The sequence below is a fragment of the Glycine max genome, chromosome 9, assembly GCF_000004515.6.
Source record: "Glycine max cultivar Williams 82 chromosome 9, Glycine_max_v4.0, whole genome shotgun sequence".
Taxonomy (NCBI): Eukaryota; Viridiplantae; Streptophyta; class Magnoliopsida; order Fabales; family Fabaceae; genus Glycine; species Glycine max.
Genome location: NC_038245.2, coordinates 32,804,194 through 32,820,683, shown reverse-complemented (window position 1 = coordinate 32,820,683; position 16,490 = coordinate 32,804,194). Strand labels below are relative to the sequence as shown.

The 16,490-nt window shown below is 35.6% G+C and overlaps 1 long non-coding RNA gene across 7 annotated transcripts in view; it reads left to right on the top strand.

Annotated features, from left to right (window-relative positions):
* The window catches only part of LOC100806583 (uncharacterized), a 32,592-nt gene extending 16,684 nt beyond the window's left edge, over nucleotides 1-15,908 (top strand). For 5 of the 7 annotated variants that reach the window (XR_005886274.1, XR_415989.3, XR_001382714.2 and 2 more), the window contains 2 exons: nucleotides 12,071-12,140; nucleotides 15,523-15,908. This is a non-coding gene — a long non-coding RNA (uncharacterized lncRNA). Of the gene's footprint in view, nucleotides 1-1,980; nucleotides 2,051-12,070; nucleotides 12,141-15,522 lie in introns of all 7 variants that reach the window. The other 2 variants (XR_001382715.2, XR_001382717.3) reach the window with 2 other exon arrangements.
* The last annotated feature ends 582 nt before the right edge of the window (nucleotides 15,909-16,490 follow it).

Genomic DNA, 16,490 nt, shown 5'->3' with positions numbered 1-16,490 from the left:
ATATAAAATAGACACCAATTATAGAACAAATTTCGAGCCAAAACAACAAGCACACTTCCCTTTCACTTTTTTTTTCCTGGACACTGATTCTTCTGCCAACTTGTGTGATTTTTATTATTTTTTATTTTTCTCCAAATCACTTGGTTCTTTTTTTTATAATTTTGGTACAGATGTCCAGAAAGTAAAAAATTCAGCTCAAACTTCGTAGTGACCAATTCCCAGTAATTTATACAAGTTCGTATGTTCAAGCTGCCAGCACTAGCGATTTCAATCTAGAAATCAAGAGTAGTGTTTATGTTGGTTAAGGCTTGGATAGTTACAATTTGTGTTTGCTTATGCTCAATTATCTTGAATAACACAATTCAAGAGAGCTTAAGACTTATTTTGATTCACAAATCCAGCCACAACTCAGCACCAGAACTCAACTTCATCATAGGCATCATGTAGGAAACTTAGAAAACAAAAAAAAGTTCAACAACAAGATTACTTCTAGGAATTGATTTAGAACATGTTATGAACTAAATAACATGCATGAATTAGACTCAAAATTCAATAGATAGGCTAATAATGACAAGAATACATGAACAAATGTATCTAGAATTCAATCAACAAAATAAAAATTCAACACAAACATAGAACATAATGTGACAATTATTATGACTAAACATGACTCTAAGACAACATGGATTAAGTGATTTACACTTAGATTTTTGTGTTTTTTTTTCTAATCAATATTTTGGAAAAAAATTTAGATCTAAAGGTTCAGAACAAGAAGATTATGACTGAAAAATGATAGAACCTAAAATCAACACAAAAACATGATTCAAGAGTAGATCTATAAAATTTGAACCATAGAAATGCAAGAACAAGTGTAGATCTAAGATTTAATCGGTTTAATTTTTTGAATCTACTCTAAACAACACCAAACCACAAGACAATGGAGAAAATACATGGAGAATAAGATAAATAACAAGGATTTAAAGTGAATTGATCAAAAGATAGAGGAAGCAAAAGAACATCACCTAGATGAAGATGCTTTTGATACCACATGATGCAGTTCCATTGGAGCTTGTAGGCCTTGGATCTTCATTAATGGAGTCCTTTGCTTCTTGAATTTTAATGGCAGCGGAATGGAGAAGAAGAGGATTTGAGAGGAGACGCCACTTCAAGGAGAAGATGAGTCAAGAAGAAGCTCACCACCATAGGAAGCCATGGATAAGAGCTTGAAGGTAGAAGAAGATGAGTGGAAGGAGAAGGAGAGAAGGAGCACAAAATTTTATGCCTCAAAAGAGGTCTGAACATTGAAGTATAATTTTCAAATGATCAAAGTTGAAAAAATGCACACCCATGACCTTTATTTATAGCCTAAGTGTCACACAAAATTGGAGGGAAATTTGAACTTCTATTCAAATTTCACTTGAACTTGTGGAGCCAAAATTTCACTAATTATGATTAGTGAATTTTAGCTATGGTTCAGCCCACTAATCCAAGATCAAGTCCAATATTCTCCACTAAGTGTGCTTAGGTGTCATGAGGCATGTAAAGCATGAAGGACATGCACAAAGTGTGACTATATGATGTGGCAATGGGGTGTAGCAAGCAAATGCTCACCTCTCCTTCTAAAATTTAATTGGATGGGCTTCTCCCAATTCAATTAAATTTATTTACAACCACACACACCAAATATTCACTTAATGCATGTAAAATTACAAAACTACCCCTAATACAAAAGCTAGTCTTGGTGCCCTAAAATACAAGGGCTGAAAAATCTTACATTTCTAGGGTACCATACCTATATTATGGAGCCTTAAATACAAGGCCCAAAAATAATGAAGCCTTAATCTATTATGTACAAAGAAAAGCGGCCTCATACTTAGCCCATGTTCTCAAAATCTACCCTAAGGCTCATGAGAACCCTAGGGCCTTCTCTTGCATTTCTGGCCCAATCTTCTTGGAGTCTTCTATCTAATGTCCTTGCAGGGTATGATTGCATCAGAGAATGAAAGACCAAACCCCTTTGTTGGGAGATTAGCAACCAACTGTTCTTGATGTAATTTCTCTTCCTATCTATTATGAATATTACTTTTGCATTATTCTTTCCTATGCTTAATTTTATTTTTTTATGGCTTGATCACCCATTTGCATGGTGAGTTTTAGGGGTAGCATTGAGAAGTGTTATTCTCTTATAGAACGGGAAAGGGTATTGAAATAAAGTCATCACTAGGGATGGTTGGTTTTGTTTAGTCTGATATATATCTTTATTCTTAATGCAATTTAACTTTTTTATCTCTTAAAGGAATTTGGGAGAGAAAATAGATAAATTAAGCTCTTTCACTCGAGGGATCTTGGTTAGATTATATGTGTAGATGCAAGTGTAAATTGAAATAATTACTAATAAATAAAAATCATTAATATTACATTAAGAGTAGCTCTAGTAGGCTAAGTTCCTAACATTCTCATCTTATGAATTTAACTTCTATAATGAGATTGGATTTTCTCTTCTTTTCTTTCTAATTAATTGATTTGTTTCTATGTTTGTTTTACTCTTTTGCTTATTTTAATTTAATTTTATGCCAATTTAATTTACTATTTTCTTTACAACCTTTTAAAACAATTTGTTTATTGCCTGAAAATTATATATTCATTTATTTAAGTACAAACAAAGTCCATGTGTATTCGACACTCGGACTTCTATTTCAACTTTACTACTCGTGACAATTTGGTGCACTTGCCAACAGTCCAACAACCTCCATTGCAACAAATTGTGTTTACTTGCTCTGAACCATGGAGCATGCCTCACCTCGCACTACTAGAAAATAAGCTTTTAACATCGATTATTTAGAACCTTCAACATCGATTATTAACTGATGTTGAAGTAATATTGTTAACATCTGTTGTTGAAAACCGATGTTAATGTAAAATAACAACATCGATTATTTAAATAACCGATGTTATATAATAAGAATTACATAAAAATGGTATATGTGTTCATACCAACGTTGGCAGTTAACATCGGTTTTTCATCAAAACCGATGTTAACTTCGAAACGTTAACATCGATTCTCTGCAAAAACTGATGTTAATTGCCAATGTTAACATTGATTTTTCAAAAAACTGATGTTGTTATTATACCTTAACATCGGTTTTTTAAAAAACTGATGTTGTTATTATACGTTAACATTGGTTTTTTAAAAAACCTGATGTTGTTTTTAGGATTTTTTTTAATACAATGTTTGTTTTTTCATTAAACCCAAAAATTAACCTGCAAATTTTAAATCAGACCTCACAACACAACATTTATAATTTTTATTCTATTTTGAAACAATTTTTAGTAGAAAAATTCCATGATAAATTTATTAATAACTAAGAATTAAAAGAATATTTAATGTTAAAAGGAGACATCAATTGTAAAAAATGTAAAGCAATAACTAAAATTACAAAATTGCCTAAACTAAAATTATAAAATTACCTAAACATCATAAGTTTCATTTCTAACTTTCAAATAATACTTTGCCCACTGGATGCGAAGCGCCTTCAATCTCTCTGGTTCCAGTGGTCTAACATCATTGAAATACTGCATGATAAAATAAAACATAAGTTAATAATATAATAGCAAACATAACAAAATCAAATTTGTTTGAATTAAACAGTTTTCGTTTCCCAATTATTCTTGAAACTTCCTAAGATTATTGTTGACATCAAGTGCATCATGTAATACCCACACTCAGTGCTTCCTTTTTGTCTATTACACTAAATATATGATGAAATTTATATATTGAACATTAACTACAAATTAGTCTACACAGACATAAAATATAAGTACGTAGAAGCATTGTTTAAATCACTTACTTTAACAACAATCCACCTAGCACCAGCCTTGGATTTAGGTTGTGGAGTATCGTCAAGTCCTTTCAAAGCACTGTTGAATACAACACATGGATGCTTATTGTACAATTAAAATATTGATGTTTTTGACTAATGCTAATGCAAATGTATTGAAAAAAACACTAACCTGTTAATTATTCTTTTCAGCTAGTTGTCTGGCCTATTATGCAACGAACAAAACCAGACAACAAGATTTTCCTTAGGCAAAATGACGACCATTTGCCAATGTGCACTGTAGTGGAGACCAATATAGGTTATTGTAGTATTATACATTATTTAACTTAATTTGGTTAGTTTAACTTACCCATTCAGGTAGGTTCCTAGGTAGACATCCTGTTTTGAATTCTGCATCCAGTTCTTCATGTAACTTTCTGATTCAAATTGCGATTGCCCAGATCTCTGGATGGACTGTGGCTCGAGGAATCCATATACATAAGAATTCCCCACTCGCATACTTGGCTCACTCATATGCCTATTGTTGTTAAGACAAAGTAAATTATCTATGAATTTAAAACAATAACTTAGGTAATTAACAATAATCTAAATTGACTTATAGAATCCATAAGTGTATAACAGTGATGTTGAGACATTTACCATCATGTGATATTTCAGATAGATCTTCATGCTTTATGTACAAGGAGAAGTCTTCATTAAACACCCTGAACACGGTAGCATCCCACATAACCTGCAATGGCTTCAGAAAAAGCTGTGGGATGGTCAATGTCATCAGATATAGGGGATCATCGACCTCATGATTCGGCCTATCTGTAGGTTTTACTGGTCCCACGGCTCCTTGTTTATCCAGCATAGTTAATTAAAATAATTTAATTATAGTGAACAATTTAATTGAAAAAAGAAGCATTTAATGACACTGAAATACTTGTTATGATAAACGCTTGACGAGATGTGTCGGCCAAGCAATGAAGGTGTTAAGTGTCTGCCCCACTAACTTAACCTCTTCAGTGGGTACAGGAATGGGAGCATCTACATCTTTAACCTCCTCAACAGCAACCTTCACTTGATCATGCAACAAAGGGATGTTGTGAACGGTTGTGGATCCCTCATAAACTCTTCCTAGGGCAACTAGGCGGGGATGATTTTCTTCGATGTACAACCTGCATTTGTTTAAGTCACCCATGTCTGGATCATTCCTTGAGGGATCAACACAACTCTCCTTTGTGCTAACACGAGAGGCAGTGTAAGTCCCTATGATTGCATCTGTGACTGAAACTGGGACTGCATCTAGCTGAAGCATAACATTAGCTGCCGAGTCACTTTTTCTGTGATCGACTCCTCCACCTGGTCCTTGATTTGTTGAGTTAGCTATTCTAGGTCTTCGGGAGCCATGGAGGAAGACGTGCGGGAGGTCCTTGGAGCCGGTCCAAAGTATTGCTTGATCATCACACCAGCTCCAGTAGCACGCAAATGACCGGGGTGTTCTGGTCGCCCAATGGCAGCAGTCAGTACATCCTGACGTCCATGAGCAACAAAGGAACCCTATGACGCTTCCTCCTCCAACGAATCTTGTATAGAACACATTTATTGGTTTACTCAATCACACAATAAACATAAATAATTACAATTATTAATTGAAAGTGACTTACAATCTTGTTAGCAATTTGCTTTGTTGCCTTAGACGTCATCTGGCCAGTTTTCTTCGTGCGGGCCATCTTCCATTTGACGTGTCGTCTGATGGGAGAAAGAGGATCAATCAGGGTGTCAGTGCTTCCGGATTGAGCAGCTTCCTCCAGTTTTTTCTTTGTCTTCTCATCCATCAGCTTCTTTTGTAAATATTCATAACCCCGATGAGACAACACATGGGGGGCAGTGTTTTGCTTCTGGATGGCTTGTGTTTTTTTCCGCACATCCTGCAAAAATTCAACATTAATGAAACTCATCATTACAATGTGTTATAATAAGAGAATTTAAAGTTGAAAACAATGAAAATCACAAATTAGATACCTCCTACAAAGGGTCATTGCGGATCTGACAAAATTGGGCCCATATCTCCTTGCTAATGCTGTACTTTTGGCATACAATGTCGTTGACACTTTCCTTGATGGCTGCAAGTGCCTATTTTGATGTCAAATCAGACTTGAATTGTCTCCACCGCTCCCCCACAATCTGAAGTATTTTCTTTTTTGTCCTCTGATCAGATGCTTAAGGGATATCAAATTCAGTCTGACAAACAAAAAATTACATTGTATTGTTACTAAATTACAATTTTATTATCAATGAATAAAATCAAAGATTTAACTAAAATACCTGAATATCCTCCCATATCAAATCTTTCTGAGCAGCAGGGACTTGCTTCCAATTCTCGTATGTGACATCGACCTTATCACGAGCGGCGATCCCTAAATATGTTCTTAACTTCTTATTGTGGGGATTGCCGACCTTCCCGGTCGCAGGATCGACATGGACCAGTGATCTCTCTGCCCCAATTGGTCTAGTCGCCAATGATTTTAGCCGTGTGACGTTTCTTGTGCGCTTCAAGGTAGATGGCAACTGTGATGCTACACCAGTAGGAGGAAGAGGAGGAGGAGAGCTGGGTGGTGTAGCCATTTGCCTGTAAAGAAAAAAACATTAGTTAATTAACATTATGAAAAAACTGAATAAGTTATGTAAATGAATGGACTGAAATGAAATACATAAGAAAATTACATTAGACGATGTTAATTAATTCTCCTTCATCATGATCATTACCATTAGCATGAATGTCGTTAGCTTCTTCTTCTCCGATGACGTTAGGCGAAATTTGTGTTGACAAAGGACTAACATAAGTATCAATGTATGAATCATCATCTTCAACATTAACACCAATTGTTTTCCCCTGTAGAACCACTGACCACCTTTCATCACAAGGGTTTTGAACATAAAATACCTGTTTAGCTTGTTTTGCCATCATGAAAAGGTCATTCTGGTAAGCGAGTTTCTTTAGATCTACCAACATAAATCCTACATGATCGGTCAACACATCGGTGTTGCTGTCAACCCATTTACATTTGAAAACACAGGAAGGAATTGTCATCATGTACACTGGCGAAGTGTTGAGATTCAGCCTTTAGGGTGACCCCACTGTTTTGCATTGTACTTTTCTTGTCTTGTGCTTTTGTATAAAAGGAATACTTGTTTATATCGTATCCTTAACAAGTAATAACATTTCTTTTAGGCCCATCTGCTAGTTTTCTTAACATTTTAGAAGCATTATCATTAGCAAAGATTGTGTCTTTAAACCAATCTAGGAAAGTTTTGTTATGCTTTTTCAAGACCCAGTTCTTCAACATTTTTGGATTAGTTTCTTTCACTAAACCTTCGTGCCAAAGTATGTATGGCAAAACTTCATTATTGTTATTCAACACATACAAGTGAGCTTGTTGCAAATCTTCTACAGTTGGAGTGATAACATGCAGTCCTCTTGAACCCTTACCACCCACTCTTTCGTCATGTCAAGACTGGGGAAGCTCAACAGGTTTAGCCTTTTCAATGTACGCTGAACAAAATTCAATGGCTTCTTCTGCAATGTACCTTTCAACAATAGATGCTTCTGGACGATGTAGATTCTTGGTATACCTTTTCAAGATCTTCATGTATCACTTAGCCGAATACATCCACCGCAAATAAATAGGACCACAACATTTGATTTCTCTTACCAGATGAACAATTAAGTGAACCATGATGTTAAAGAAAGTAGGAGGAAAATACATCTCCAACTGACACAATATAATAGCAGCCTCGTTTTCTAGCTTATCTAACTTCATAGGATCAAGTAGCTTATCTAACTTCATAGGATCAAGGACTCTACTACATATGGCATTGAAGAAAAAGCAGAGCCGAGTTATGGCTAACATGACTTTGTTAGGCAAAATGTCTCGTATGGCCATGGCTAACAATTGTTGCATCAAGACGTGACAATCGTGAAACTTTAACCCTACCAACTTAAGATCCTTTAACAGGACAAGGCTCTTAATATTTGAAGAGTATCCTTGTGGGACTTTGACCCGGCACAGACAAGGCTCTTAATATTTTAAGATCCTTCACCCTGACTTTGTTAGGCAAAATGCGATCGTATACCCATCTCAGCTAGATCTTGACGAGTATTCAAACCATCTTTCATCTTGCCTTGAATGTTAAGGAGCGTCCCAATGACACTATCACATACATTTTTCTCCACATGCATAACATCAATACAATGTCTAACATCTAGATCAGACCAGTATGGAAGATCAAACAAAATCAACCTCTTCTTCCATATACAAGTCTTACTTTTTTCCTTATTTTGGGTTTTTCCAAATATAGTATTTAGGTGTTGAACCCGCTGGAAGACCTGGTCACCAGTTAATGGTATCAGTGCAGTTTCATGTTCTTGACTTCCATTAAATGTTTTTTTCAATCGCCTATAAGGGTGATGAGGTTTTAGAAAATGTCGATGCCTTGTGTACACTATTTTTCTACCATGTTTGAGTGGCATGTAAGTTGTGTCTTCTTCACAAATGGGGCATGCACGATGGCCCTTAACACTACAATCGCTCGAATTCCCATACGTTGGAAAGTCATTAATGGTACAAAAAAGCATTGGACGTATTTGAAAAGTCTCATTCTGAAACCCATCAAACACTAAAACCCCCTCGTCCCACAACTTTGTCAAGTCTTCAATCAACGAAGTTAGATAAACATCAATGTCATTTCCTAGCTGTCTTGGGCCCGATATCATCACAGACAACATCATGTATTTTCGCTTCACGCACAATCAAGGAGGCAAATTGTAAATTACTAGCAAAACTGGCCATGAACTATGTTGCATGCTTAAACTGCCATATGCATTCATTCCATCACTAGCTAGTCCAAGCCTAAGATTTCTTGCCTCTGCTGAAATCCGGATACAAACGATCAATCTTCTTCCACTACGAGGAATCAGTCGGATGACGGAGCATTCCATCACAGTTTCTCCCATTTGCATGCATTGTAAGGTCTTTTGCATTGTCTCCATTAGTAAATAGACGCTTAAACCTTGGAATGGTGGGAAGATACCATAACACCTTCGTTGGGGGGCCCTTCTTTGAGTTTTCGTCACTACTACACTCGTCATCATCCTTCACTTTGTACCGTGATACCCTACACCTAGGACACTTGGGCATTTCTTGAAATTCATGTCTGTAGAGTATGAATCTTCTAATACTCCATACCCATTGGACACAATATCTTCTTGTCCTGATAGTAACTTTTAGGCAATGTGTTTTCCTCTAGAAGCATATCGTGCATTACTTGAAGCAGTGAACTAAATCTTTTGTCACTCCACCCATATCTGGCCTTGACATTAACCAGACTTAACACCACCGACAACAACGTCAAGGAATTCTTGCACCCCGGATACAGAGGCTTCTTTGTTAAAAAAACTCTTGTCCAAGGTCACAAATCATATCCTCCAAGCGATCTCCCATTTCTACATCAAACGGTTCAGATTGGGACCCAGTCTGCATATCTATCAATTCACCATGCCATATCCATGTTGTATAATTCTTCTTAATCCCATCACACAACAGATGCTCCCGTATGTTGTCCAATATTTGTTGTCTTCCATTCAAATGATTTATACAAGGACAAAAATATTTTTCATCCTCATCCGATCGACTTCTTTCGGAGGCAAATTGCAAGAACTCTTCGACGCCTTCCTCATATGAAGGGCTTATGCGACTTTCAGTCATCCAACTTCGATCCATCTAAATAATAACTCTGTGATACTCACAAAGTTATTCGATGCATGAAAATCTCACTTTTTTTATCATAGGTGTGGCCCTATCCCATTCAGGAAGACATTTTTTTTATGGTAGCTTCATACATCAAGGTTAATTCTATTTTGTTAAATTTGACAAAATTTCGGCAACATTTTGCATTGGTCTCCAAGTACACCACATGAAATCGGTGACATTAATTCCCTGATAATCAAGTATGCACTTAGAGAACAACTAGAAATGCATTGTACCAAAATTTCATCAAATTAAACAAAATAATGTTAACCTTAACGCATGAATCTACCATAAAAATATCAATCTCCCCAAACTATCCAAACGGACAATTCAAGATTGAATACAATGATTAATGCAAACTATCCGCAAGAATCATTGTATTCAATCTCAAACGGGAATCTAAGGTTCACTCATGATGAAAAAAAGTTGTATATAAAGCAAAGTACATTCATGATAGACAACAATGTACAAAAAAATTCCTAACAAAAATAATCATCAAAAGTTTATAAAAAACTTTCATACCTGTGATGATGATCAGTATAATGTCCAACAACGAATGTCGTAATCACGACACAAACAACTAGACAAATAATGCCTACAAATTAAATATTTCAATGGTAAGTGAGATGTAACACAAATGGTAAGTGAAAAACTTTCCTTTATTCGTTTATAATTTTGTTGTTAATTTTTTATGCAAGTTCCATTGGAGCTTGTAGGCCTAGGATCTTCTTCGTCAATGGATTCCTTTGCTTCTTGAAAGATGAATGGCAGCGGAATGGAGAAGGAAGAGAGAGAGGAGACGCCACTTCAAGGAGAAGATGAGTCTAGAAGAAGCTCACCACCATAGGAGGCCATGGATAAGAGCTTGGAGAAAGAAGGAGATGAATGAAGGGATAGGGAGAGAAGAGCACGAAATTTTGTGCTCTAAGAGAGCTCTGAACTTTGAATTTTAATTTTCAAATGATCAAAGTTGAAAAAAATGCACACACATGACCTCTATTTATAGCCTAAGTGTCACACAAAATTGGAGGGAAATTCAAATTTCACTTGAATTTGAAATTGAATTTGTGGAGCCAAACTTTGGAGCCAAATTTTCACTAATTATGATTAGTGAATTTTAGTTATGGTTCAGCCCACTAATCCAAGATCAATTCCAAGATTCTCCACTAAGTGTGTTTAGGTGTCATGAGGCATGAAAAGCATGAAGGACATGCACAAAGTGTGACTATATGATGTGGCAATGGGGTGTAGTAAGCAAATGCTCACCTCCCCCTCTAAAATTTAATTGGATTGGGCTTCTACCAATTCAATTAAATTTATTTCCAACCACACACATCAAATATCCACTTAGTGCATGTGAAATTACAAAACTACCCCTAATACAAAAACTAGTCTAGGTGCCCTAAAATACAAGGGCTGAAAAATCCTATATTTCTAGGGTACCTTACCTACATTATGGAGCCCTAAATACAAGGCCCAAAAATAATGAAACCTTAATCTAATATTTACAAAGATAAGTGGGCTCGTACTTAGCCCATGGCCCCGAAATCTACCCTAAGGCTCATAAGAACCCTAGGGCCTTCTCTTGCATCTCTGGCCCAATCTACTTGGAGTTTTCTATCCAATGCCCTTGCGGGGTAGGATTGCATCACTTTTCTTACTATTAAAAAATAATTGGTCAAGTTCTAGTGACTGCATGTATCCAACTATTATCTTCCATTCAATGAACTCAACATGGTAAACACAAAAGAAATAAAAGGTCTAATGATGGATAATTTCCTTTATCATAATTTGTTGATTAGTTCATGAAGTGAGATACAAGGGAGATAGTGATGATAATAATGAAGTTCAACAAATTTGATTAATTCCAATTCAAGATCATACAAATCAAATTACAACAACAAAGTTTGAATCTAAATCAATGAACCATTGAATAAAGATATTAAGCAAATTGCATTGTTTTAATTTTCATGTAAGATATTATGCAGTGGTTACATGTCACCCATACTTGATCCAATGTGGGGTTGGAAGTATAAGCCTCAAATTACACAAGACTAAGGTGTTTTGACTTTTATAAACTGCACTCATGGGCTGGAGGGTTAACTGAGTTTGGAAATGGAAGAAATCAACATAGTACTAGTGAAGCTATTAATGCATATTATGCTGCTTCCTTGATGGGTGTGGCTTATGGTCACACACATTTTCTTGCTATTGGATCAACACTCATAGCATTGGAAATTCTAAGTGGAAAAAATGTGGTGGCATATGAAAGAGGGAGTGCAGTATGATAAAGAATTTGGAAAAGAGAACAAGGTAGTTGGTGTCTAAGAGAGATTGTGCTTCACATTTTCATAATTTAAATTATGTGTCAGTGGCCTAAGCTTATAGTAGTTACATTTGTATAATATAATTAATGATTAATTTGTGTTTATGATGTAGTACGAAGGTTCTGCAGATGAAGAAGGCAGAGGACCAATTACATGGGATACCTATTGTCATAAATATCCAGGTATCTCTGTTTAATCCTTTAATTTCTTTAATCGGTGAATAATTTGAAAGAAAGATAAAAAAGATGCTTCATTTACCTGATCTGGTTTTGTACATTAGTGTAATAGGTGAAAACTAAAAAATTAGTTTAAAATTATCCTTAGTGTGATAACCAGATAAACTCGAGGTCTCTGTACCAAATTGCTCGAACCTCTCACAATATAAAAATATTGTATTAGCTGAAGATAAGGAACATACAGAGTGGAGTTCCTATCTTTTTTTGTGTAAAATTTGATTAGTTGTGTTGTTTTGTCATATTATGGTATGCAAAAGTCATTCTTAACACACTGTTAAAAGTGAAGAATCACGACAGATTTTAAGAAAACAGAGATAATTAATTAGGTATTTAAGAAGACAAAAGCTGAAGGCTAAATCAATATATTGATTTGATAATCGTTGTTACAATCCCTCTGCCCAACGGTAGTTGTCCTGTATCTATTTTGTATTGATTTTAAGAACAAGCCAGTTGTCTTCTGGTATATAGGGAGTGACTTGGCTGAGGCTGGTAACCAATATTGTATTGTTCAAGATTATAATTGAGGCTTGCAATGGTTACAATTACAAAGGAAGATCAGTGAAATGGAGAAGCAAACAACGTTGGATTATTTGGATAAGAAACTTAGGATTGCTAAATTGTTATGGAGAAAGAGCCACATGCTTCTCTAGAGGAAACTACAACTATATGCAACTACAAAGTACTAAGACATTGACTAAAGTTATATTGGCTGTCAAGAAGGATGAACTACCAAATCTTGACAGTACAGACCAAGTGGGGATTGTTGGTGTATGCTGAAAAAAATGTTAAATCAAGGGTAGCAGTCCAGAAGCAAATATCCAGATGGCTTTTATTAGTATTTAAGGTAGCAGCCTTGTAGGGGATAATATTGACTGCAATCTAGTATTTCATACTGCTAAGTTTGCCTAAAATAGTTCCATTAATAAGTAAGAGTCCATTTGGTATTATCCCCTTGGCCTCACCAACTTCTTGATCTTGTGACTTTTCCTTTTTCTTTGATACTATTAGAGTCTTCTAAGTCTTTCTGTGACCTATATTCATGATTTGCAAGAAAACACTACAGTTTTAGTGTAGATTCATTTTATATAGATGCTTAAAATGGTTTAAAACCGGTTTTAAACTGGGTCACAAAAATCCAGAAACCAATTTTCCAAAAAAAGATTGCTTGGTTTTTAAATCCAAACCAGTTTTCTAGTTTGGTTTAGTTTTTGGTTTGAATTTTTTGACAATCCAAACCATGACCACCATAGGTAATAGGGAGATTGATAGGGATGTACGTGGAATGAAGCTAGTGGATGAAGTGGTCAAATGCTTCAGTTGTAATTTGTGATTGTGAAGTGCCTATGAAACATGAAAGAATATTTAACCTAACAGTCACCAATGATATTTTATGGTAGTGAATGTTGGGCTATGAAATTCAAACAGGAACCAAAAATATTGTATCAGAGATTAAAATGCTAAGGGGGATGATTGTACATCTTAGAAAAGATAAGAATTGGATCATAAATCTTTGGAAGCAGTGTTATCAATGGTGGATGGTGGAATATGGTAGAAGGTGAAAATTCCGCCATTTAAACACATCATTGTGACCAATGGCACGGTGCTAGAGTGGGCCTCCCTTCACTAATTTAATAAAACTGTTTGGAAGGAAGTTCAAGTAGCACCTACTAAGGAGGAGATGATGAGATATTGTCTAAACTCTAAATAGAAAAAGAAAAATAGAAGTTCCAGTGAGAGAAACATAAATCTAATGGAATATATTTCAACTAAAAATGGCAAATGTAAAAACACAAGGAGAAACCATTATAAGCTGAAATGTAAAAACACAAATCAAATAGCATATTTTGCTTACAACCAATCTCTTCCATCAAGCAATCAATATGGGATACCAAATTATTTTGCCAAACATGCTAGTTAAAACTAATTTTTGTGGGAGACTGCATTACCAAACAAGATAAACAGCACAAGGATAAAAGTAAAAATTGGCTTCATAAGCATAAAATTTACATAACCTAAAATCATATCTTGTAAGAACATATACCTAAAATTTACATAACCTAAAATTTACATAATTAATGGCATAATCTGAGTGGTGATTATCTTGTAACTTCACAACTTGAGACAGATAACTCCCTTGTCAACAAAGCAGTTGCTATTGGGGCAGGGGGTGCCACTACTTGGTGCTGCCTTTATTGACCGATAAGAAGTGAGTGGAAGGAATACTAGGCATTATTGAGATAAGGTCAATAATGCCATTCACCTGATTCAAGACTCAAGATTCCTTAACGATAAGTAGATAGCATGATGCCATTCATCCATGTATTAAAGTTCAATAATTTACCTTGGTAGTGCACATGGCAAGGACAAGGGGAACAATCCACAGCAAATGGCATCACTTTTCTTAAATAGAAAAAAGGCACTGAAGAAAAAGTATGGCATATATAATATGATAGTGTTTTTCTGACTGAGTGAGGCCAACCCATGACTCAAACTTCTAGAGGGAAATGACCCCAACAGTGTGTCGTTCATCATGTGCAAGGACAATTACACCAGACAATTTTGACTGTGCAAATTGTGGAGAAGGAGTTGCACCCTTGGTGGGTCTATATTTTAAACTAGTACCTTTCCTAATATTGAGCTGTGGATTTTGTCCCCTAATAAAAATTTTCTTTTGGTATTTGATTACCAACGGTGAAATTGGTCATCAGGATCTGACAGTGGACACATAGGGACTGTAATAGTTGGCTCATGCATATTGTAGGTTTAATTTTGTGCATATATATTTGCCTACTAGGGATTGCTTTTGGTTCATAGTAAGAGTTTGTAATATTATTGTATTGTAATAGTAGCCATGGGGACTTTCAATCACTATGTGATTGTTAAGTTAAAGGATGGTGTGGCTGTTGATGAACTCATTCAAGGGTTGGAGAAGATGGTCTCTGGGATTGACCATGTCAAGTCCTTTGAATGGTATAAAACTATATATCATCGGTTTACTTTGTTTCAAGATAGTTATGATTCTTATTTCCATAAACACATACTTTTATGCATTTATCTTATGGGTGAATGGTTATGTGTGATCTGTATAGCCTACATCACCTGGTCAAATAAGGCTTTGTTGTTGTTTTTGTTGTAGTAGTATCTAATTGGTCAATGGCTACCTTCTAGATTTAGTATATAATTAAAAAGCACAACCAACTAAAGGGTGTATAATCTTTAACCTTTTAGACTATTTTGGGTATCTATAGAATTTCCAGTAATTTTATTTAGCTTTTTAGTAATTAGTACACACAAGTCTCATGTACTTAACTATATATTTGTATGGTAGGGGAAAGGACATTGAAAGTCATGATATGCTAAGACAAGGTTTCACTCATGATTTCTTGATGGCATTCAATAGGAAGGAGGAGTTCAACGCATTTCAGACCCACCTGACTCACCTTGAGTTTACCAGAGTATTTTCACCTGCTATTGAGAAGATTGTGGTGCTGGATTTCCCATCTAACCTTGTGAAAGCACCAGCATGATCCTCAACTTATTCAAGCAAATAAAATTTTCCATCTTTAAAGTTCATGCATGTGTGTGCATCTGCTATTTGTAGTATGTTATGGTTGTTCCTAGCTAGTTCCTACAAGCTCTTATGCAATTTCAACTTGATAAATAAGCTCTTTTTTTTCCAAATTAATGGAAAGTTCTAGCATTGGGATTTGTTAATACTAATTGTCTGATTTCTCTCCATGTTTCTACTGCCATATGATATGTGCCAACACATTTTATAGGTCTCCAATCTCCATAGCACACACACACAAGTAACAAAAGATGAAAACAAACACTCTTATACTCTAATGAATGTGAATGACAAAGGGTATTTGGTTATAGAGGAGGGATTGTTAGTGTCGCAACCTACCCTTTTGCGGGCGAGCGAGGCAAGGCTCACGGGTGCGTCTTCCATGGGAGGAAAATGTGCGGAGTCGCCACCAACATTTATTGAAAGGAAAACGTTAGAAAAAACCAAAGGAAACCGGTCATAAAGAATATTCCAGATTCGAGAGTTATCTTTACGCTTGAGGAAGGTATTAGCACCTCTCACGTTTGTCCCAAAGGACAACAACCTTAAATTAGAATTGTGTGAAATTATGTATCTAAACTTTTTATCTCTTTTTATTTTTGAGGTCGACAAAAGCGGGGCTTCTGCTCCTACGTACCCTCCATCAAAGAGGAAATCAGACCTACGTAGTTCTATCCAAAGGCAGTGAAGTGATGTGTTGATTTTACGCTTTCGAACGGTCCATGTGA